Genomic DNA, 5592 nt, shown 5'->3' on the forward strand with positions numbered 1-5592 from the left:
AATTTTCTTTTCCCCAGTTCCATGAAAATTTTCTGTACATTACAAGTACTAATAGGTTTTTGGAGGGAGCGCCATATATAAAATTCAGTACAGTCTTATTTTTTGCAGAAAGTGCAGTTTTACGAGTCTTTAATGCATTACGCTTACAAATAGGTGAGAGCGCTATTTTGTTACAAGATCTTTGAGTAAATAACCAACCCACTTACCTCCAGTCTTCTCGTCTCTTTACCATTCTTTGCCGGCATACAGCATAAATTTATTAATACATATACCATAGGCCTATCTAATTCCTCCAGTCTTCTCGTCTCTTTACCATTCTTTGCCAGCATACAGCATAAATTTATTAATACATATATCATAAGCCTATCTAATTCATCAATCAATTACAGTATGTATTTGAATTACTGTATTAAAAATACTGTCTATATGTTGACATTACTGACCCCTTTCTAATACTTTGATTACGTTAAAATAAATCTGAAAAGCATTTCGGCATCTAGCAGATGGGTTCACAGTTTACAGTAGATGGCGTCACAGAGCAATGACTTCATTTTTTATCATTATATAATATAAAATATATTTTTCATTGTGGTTGAATGTTGTTTAAGACATTAGTTTCTTGTATCCTTCAGTTAACTCTTCTCTTCATATCTGTAAAAGATTAAAAAATGTTAAAAATTAACCAAAATAATTATTGAAATAAATGCTATCATACAGTATATTTAAACGTATTACTGGTATATATTTCAATCTAAAAAAAAAAGATTATTGTATTACTGTACCGTAATCATTATCAGGTGAATCTCGCAACCATTTTGAAGCCACATCTAGCAATGAAATCATACCTGTAAAATAGATACACAAGTCAGTTATTATACTGAAATAGGGTGTCATTACAGTATTGTGAAAACAAAAATGGCCTCTTAAGTTGGCAGTTGGCCCATCGGTGTAATGGGGCATGCAGGAGGTTGCGGAGATTTATTTATAGGACTACATTCGTTGCGAGCTATGCTACATGATGTATTATTATGTCCTTTATTCGAACACTGTATTTACCTTTCTTTGATGATTTATATATATAATTTAACAGTGTTAACGGCTACCTTGATTTATATTATATGCTACTATTTGTTTCTACCCAACCTATTGTGTAATGTGTTTGAATCCTGGTTTGGGCAGATATTTTTCACTCTCAAATCCCTCTTCTATAACGTTTAAAATGCATTTAAATATAGTTTTATAGCATTACAACAATATAGTTATGGAGGTCATTATTATAATTAACAGTACAGTACAGTATTTATAAAAAGTGCACTTTATTGCATATTCATGACCTTTTCTTTTTAGCTGCCATATGTGTTTTGAGAGTTTGGTATCTTTTTCGTATTTTTCATGTCTAACCGATTTTGTGTGGTGGTTATACATTTGCTTGAATGGTCCTACTGACACGTCTATGTATGTTTTTGAGTTTTCTTGTGTTGTTATAGTGGCTCTATATACTAGGGCACTGGTTAGGCATTTACTGTTTAATGGGCAGTTTTCTCTATTTCTGCAATTTTCGGAGTTAGGTAGTCTCAAGATTCGACTGACAGGTACTTTGTAGTGCTAGGTTCTCCGCATTTATGGCTTAGGGGTCGCGGTGCTTTCCTCCCTCAGTTCAGTTGTTTCAAATTGGGACCGAGTTAGTGAACCCTATAGTTAATGGTCTTGCTTGGTGCATAACCTTGCATGGAATGGATAGAGATAGTCGGGGAGGAATGACTAGGGCGCCGATTCCTGGCCAGGGTGAAAGCTCGTTTTGCAAATTTTTTTTTTTAAATTCGTCCGCGCATTTCGAAAAAATAGGGCCGATTTCCGCCAAATTTTGCACAAAAAGTATGCTTTGACCTAATCCTAATACTGTAATATATAAGCAATGTATTATTCAGTAGGCCTAGGCTTGGCCTCTACAACTTTTCAAGTTCAGCAGTCAGAGTAAGCTGGCCTTCTAATGCTTTATGAATCTAGGCCTAGTTAGTAGCAGGCCAACCAAGTCCAATGTCGACTGGCTAGCCTGCTGAGCCAGATAATGCTTCTGTCCCCCAGTTTGGTTCAGCTTTAGTTAGGCCTGGCAGAAACAACTGTAATTTTTTTATTTGTTAAGGTCTACTCACAGACTTTTAGCACATCTTGTAGTGAAAATTACTTTTCTTGTCCAAAAAAGTCAAAAATAGAGTGATAGCCGCAACTAAAGCGCTATTCTACTGTGTGATTTGTAGCGGAACAGCAGAACACATGTTCACTACGAAGCGCCCTCAACCATAAAAGAACATTTTTATATGTTATATCAAAGAGTACAAAGTCCGACTGCCGGGGATTCGTTGAATCCAATTTCAAAAAGTGCTTCCACGAAGGGGCGTAGCCTCTAAAAGATCATCTCACACAATTATTGAAGTGTATGTTAGGCCAACCTCCACCTCACTGAAGCCATCACTACTGCAATCGACAACATGAGTTCGTTCAATTTACAGTTAAATACACTGTGCCCCAAATTATTATTATTATTATTATTATTATTATTATTATTATTATTATTATTATTATTATTATTATTATTATTACTGTTATTATTATTATTACTGTTGTTGTTGCTGTTGTTGTTGTTGCTGTTGTTGTTGTTGCTGTTGTTGTTGTTATTCTCGTCGTCGTCACATCGTTATTTTTCTCCATCATCCTCCTCCTTTTCCTTCCTGTAAATTTTGTCTCTTTGTATAATATGTATTCTCCAACCTGTTAGTGGAGGTTTCTATCTCTATTGATTGATGATTGAATGAAATAAAATAAAAATAAATCAAATCAATTACAAATAATGAAACTGACTTATTTTTTCAGTCTGTGTAGTTTTAATTTGAAACAATATTATACAAAGTTCAATTCAGTTAACATTTATTTTGTAATGTTCTCATAAATTCAATTTAAATGACAAAGAAGTACAAACAAGATGATAAATTATACCACTTACACAAAAGAAAACTCAACAAAATATTTAACAAAGATCAATATCAAAAAAATATTGATCAGTCAGTCATTAAACAGAATCAATTAGCTGATTAACAGGAGGCATGGTTTATCTGTCATCTGAATTGAGGGCGCTATATAGTAAATGTGAATAATTGGTAGTTAAAAATTAGGCCAAATAAAAAAAAAATTATTGTGTTGGCAAGTTTTCTTACCTTTTTTGGCCTTAGACTAATTTATAGTGGAAAATAATCAGCAATAAGACAATCACAATAGCATGCCGACTGGCCGCAATAACATAATTATATATTTTTTTTTTTTTAAAGTTAGGATAAAATTGAGGGCGCTACATAGTAAATATGAATATTCAGTAGTTCATTACCAAACCAATTTAAAGTGGAATTAATCAGCAACATAACAATCACAACATGCACAGTCTGATCTGAATTACAGTATATAAATTTAAACAAGTACAGGTACCTGTAAAGATAAAATTCAGGGTGCTACATAGTAAATTTTAATATATTCAGTAGTTGACACCAATTTATAGTGGAATTAATCAGCAATATGACAATCACAATAACATGCGGTCTGATCTGAATTATATAAATTTAAACAAATACCTGTAAAGATATAATTGAGGGCGCTACATAGTAAATATGAATATTCTGTACTATATTTAATTATGACACCTGTTTTCGGTGGAAAGTAATCAGCAATAAGACAATCACAATAAATTGAGGGCGCTACATCACAATAACATGCAAAACCTAAAACTGGTCTCAAATTCAGACAAAGTGGTGAAAAAATTGAGGGCGATACAAACGAAAATGAATATTCAGTAGCTAATTATGACACCTCTTTACGGCGGAAACTAATCAGCAATAAGAAAATCACAATAAATTGAGGGCGCTACATCACAGTAACATGAAAAGCTGGTCTCAAATTCAGACAAAGTGATGACAAAATTGAGGGCGCTACAAACGAAAATGAATATTCAGTAGCTAATTATGACACCTGTTTAGGGAGGAAACTAATAAGCAATAAGACAATCGCAATATCAGGCGAAAGTGGTCTCAATCCATTATCTTACAAATTTAAACAAATTAAGAATAAGGATACAATTGAGGGCGCTACACAAGCAAATGGTCAAAAATTTGCATAATAAATATGAATATTCAGTAAATAATTTAAAAAGAATTGAAGGGTGACATATAGAGGGCGGTATACAAACATGTCTCTAAATTTGCATTGTCATATGAATATTCATTAGCTAGTTTAGACAAGCAGTTCAAGATTCACAAATTAACACATTCTCTCAGATCCACTTGGTTAGCTCAGTGGTTAGTGTTATGACATTATGACTCTGAGTTCCATGGTTCAAGCCTCACTAATATATATTTTTTTTAATTTATTTTTAAAACCAAATAACAGTGGTGTGGTTTAACATTTATAAATCAACGCAATCTTTCAGATCCACATGTAGCGCAACGGTTAGTGCTGTGGGACTTGTAATGCTGTTATCAGGTTCAAATCTCATGAAAACCAATTTTTTTTTTTAAATAAACATTTAGTGTGGTTTAACACTTAAAAATCAACATAGAATTTCAACGAGACAGTTGGCTTGGAGGTAAAGGCGTTGCTTCCTAGAATATGGTACATAGGTTCAAACCTCGGACAGGCATGCGTTACGGACAGGCACTCGTCACGGACAGGCACTCGTCACGGACAGGGCAGGCGTCGCAGAGGGGCGCCACGGACAGGGCAGGCGTCGCAGAGGGGCGCCACGGACAGGGCAGGCGTCGCAGAGGGCGCCACGAACATGGCAGGCATCGCAGAGGTCCGTCACGGACAGGGCAGAAAAGGGGCGCCAAGGACAGGGCAGGCGTCGCAGAGAGGGGTGTCAAAGAAAATTTTTAATTTTTTATGATTTTTTTAACATTTTTTACGTTTTTTTGCAAAATATACAAAAAAAAAAAAAAACCCTCCACAGATTTGAACCAGCAACCTTCAGGTCTGCATGCAACATCACTAACCATTGCACCACAAACACATCTGTAATAATCTAATTAATTCTAAATGGTAAACCTTGCACTACTTAAGACTAAAAAAAAAAATATAAAAAAAAAAATCTGCTGTTTACTAATGCAAAGCACTGTAGAACAACAGAAATATGTTGTTTTTCGGTGCTAAACAATGTAAACAACAGATTAAATTACTAAAAACAAGAAAGAATAGTTTTACGGATTTTATGTATGTACAAATATTGCAAAGCCTATGGTGTAACCCCATCTCATATTTGTGACTAGGCCATATGCTACAATATCAAAGTAGATAGTGAGTATTTCTAAATTTCAAAAATGACTGCGCTAATTGATGAAAAAATAAATATTATTTATATTCGAAATCATCATTATTGGCGAGTGGTGGGTTTGCTAAACAAGGTATAAAGAAAGTCTTGCCTTATGAGCAGCAAATGCTAAACATTTATCTTTTTGAAAAAACAGAAAACATTATTCAAAATCTTTAATTTTAAATACCTTAATGTTACACAACACACTTAAATATTTAAATTAATCAGATGTGTATAAGAGA

General features: G+C 33.9%; 2 long non-coding RNA genes across 4 annotated transcripts in view; both read right to left on the bottom strand.

Annotated features, from left to right (window-relative positions):
• Nucleotides 1–308: 308 nt before the first annotated feature.
• Nucleotides 309–2292, bottom strand: LOC117105535. Its single transcript, XR_004444922.1, has 3 exons — nt 2154–2292; nt 783–845; nt 309–651 (listed from the first exon to the last, which is right to left on the bottom strand). It is a non-coding gene; the product is annotated as an uncharacterized LOC117105535 (long non-coding RNA).
• A 363-nt stretch (nt 2293–2655) lies between these two features.
• Nucleotides 2656–5592, bottom strand: part of LOC117105536 — an 8335-nt gene continuing 5398 nt past the window's right edge. Inside the window, exon 3 of one of the 3 annotated variants that reach the window (XR_004444923.1) lies at nt 2656–3131. This is a non-coding gene — a long non-coding RNA (uncharacterized LOC117105536). Of the gene's footprint in view, nt 3132–3376; nt 3478–3570; nt 3621–5592 lie in introns of those variants that run through there. The other 2 variants (XR_004444924.1, XR_004444925.1) reach the window with 2 other exon arrangements.

This window comes from Anneissia japonica, unplaced genomic scaffold, assembly GCF_011630105.1.
Source record: "Anneissia japonica isolate Jap-2015-1 unplaced genomic scaffold, ASM1163010v1 scaffold2030_len652032_cov178, whole genome shotgun sequence".
In the NCBI taxonomy this organism is placed as follows: Eukaryota; Metazoa; Echinodermata; class Crinoidea; order Comatulida; family Comatulidae; genus Anneissia; species Anneissia japonica.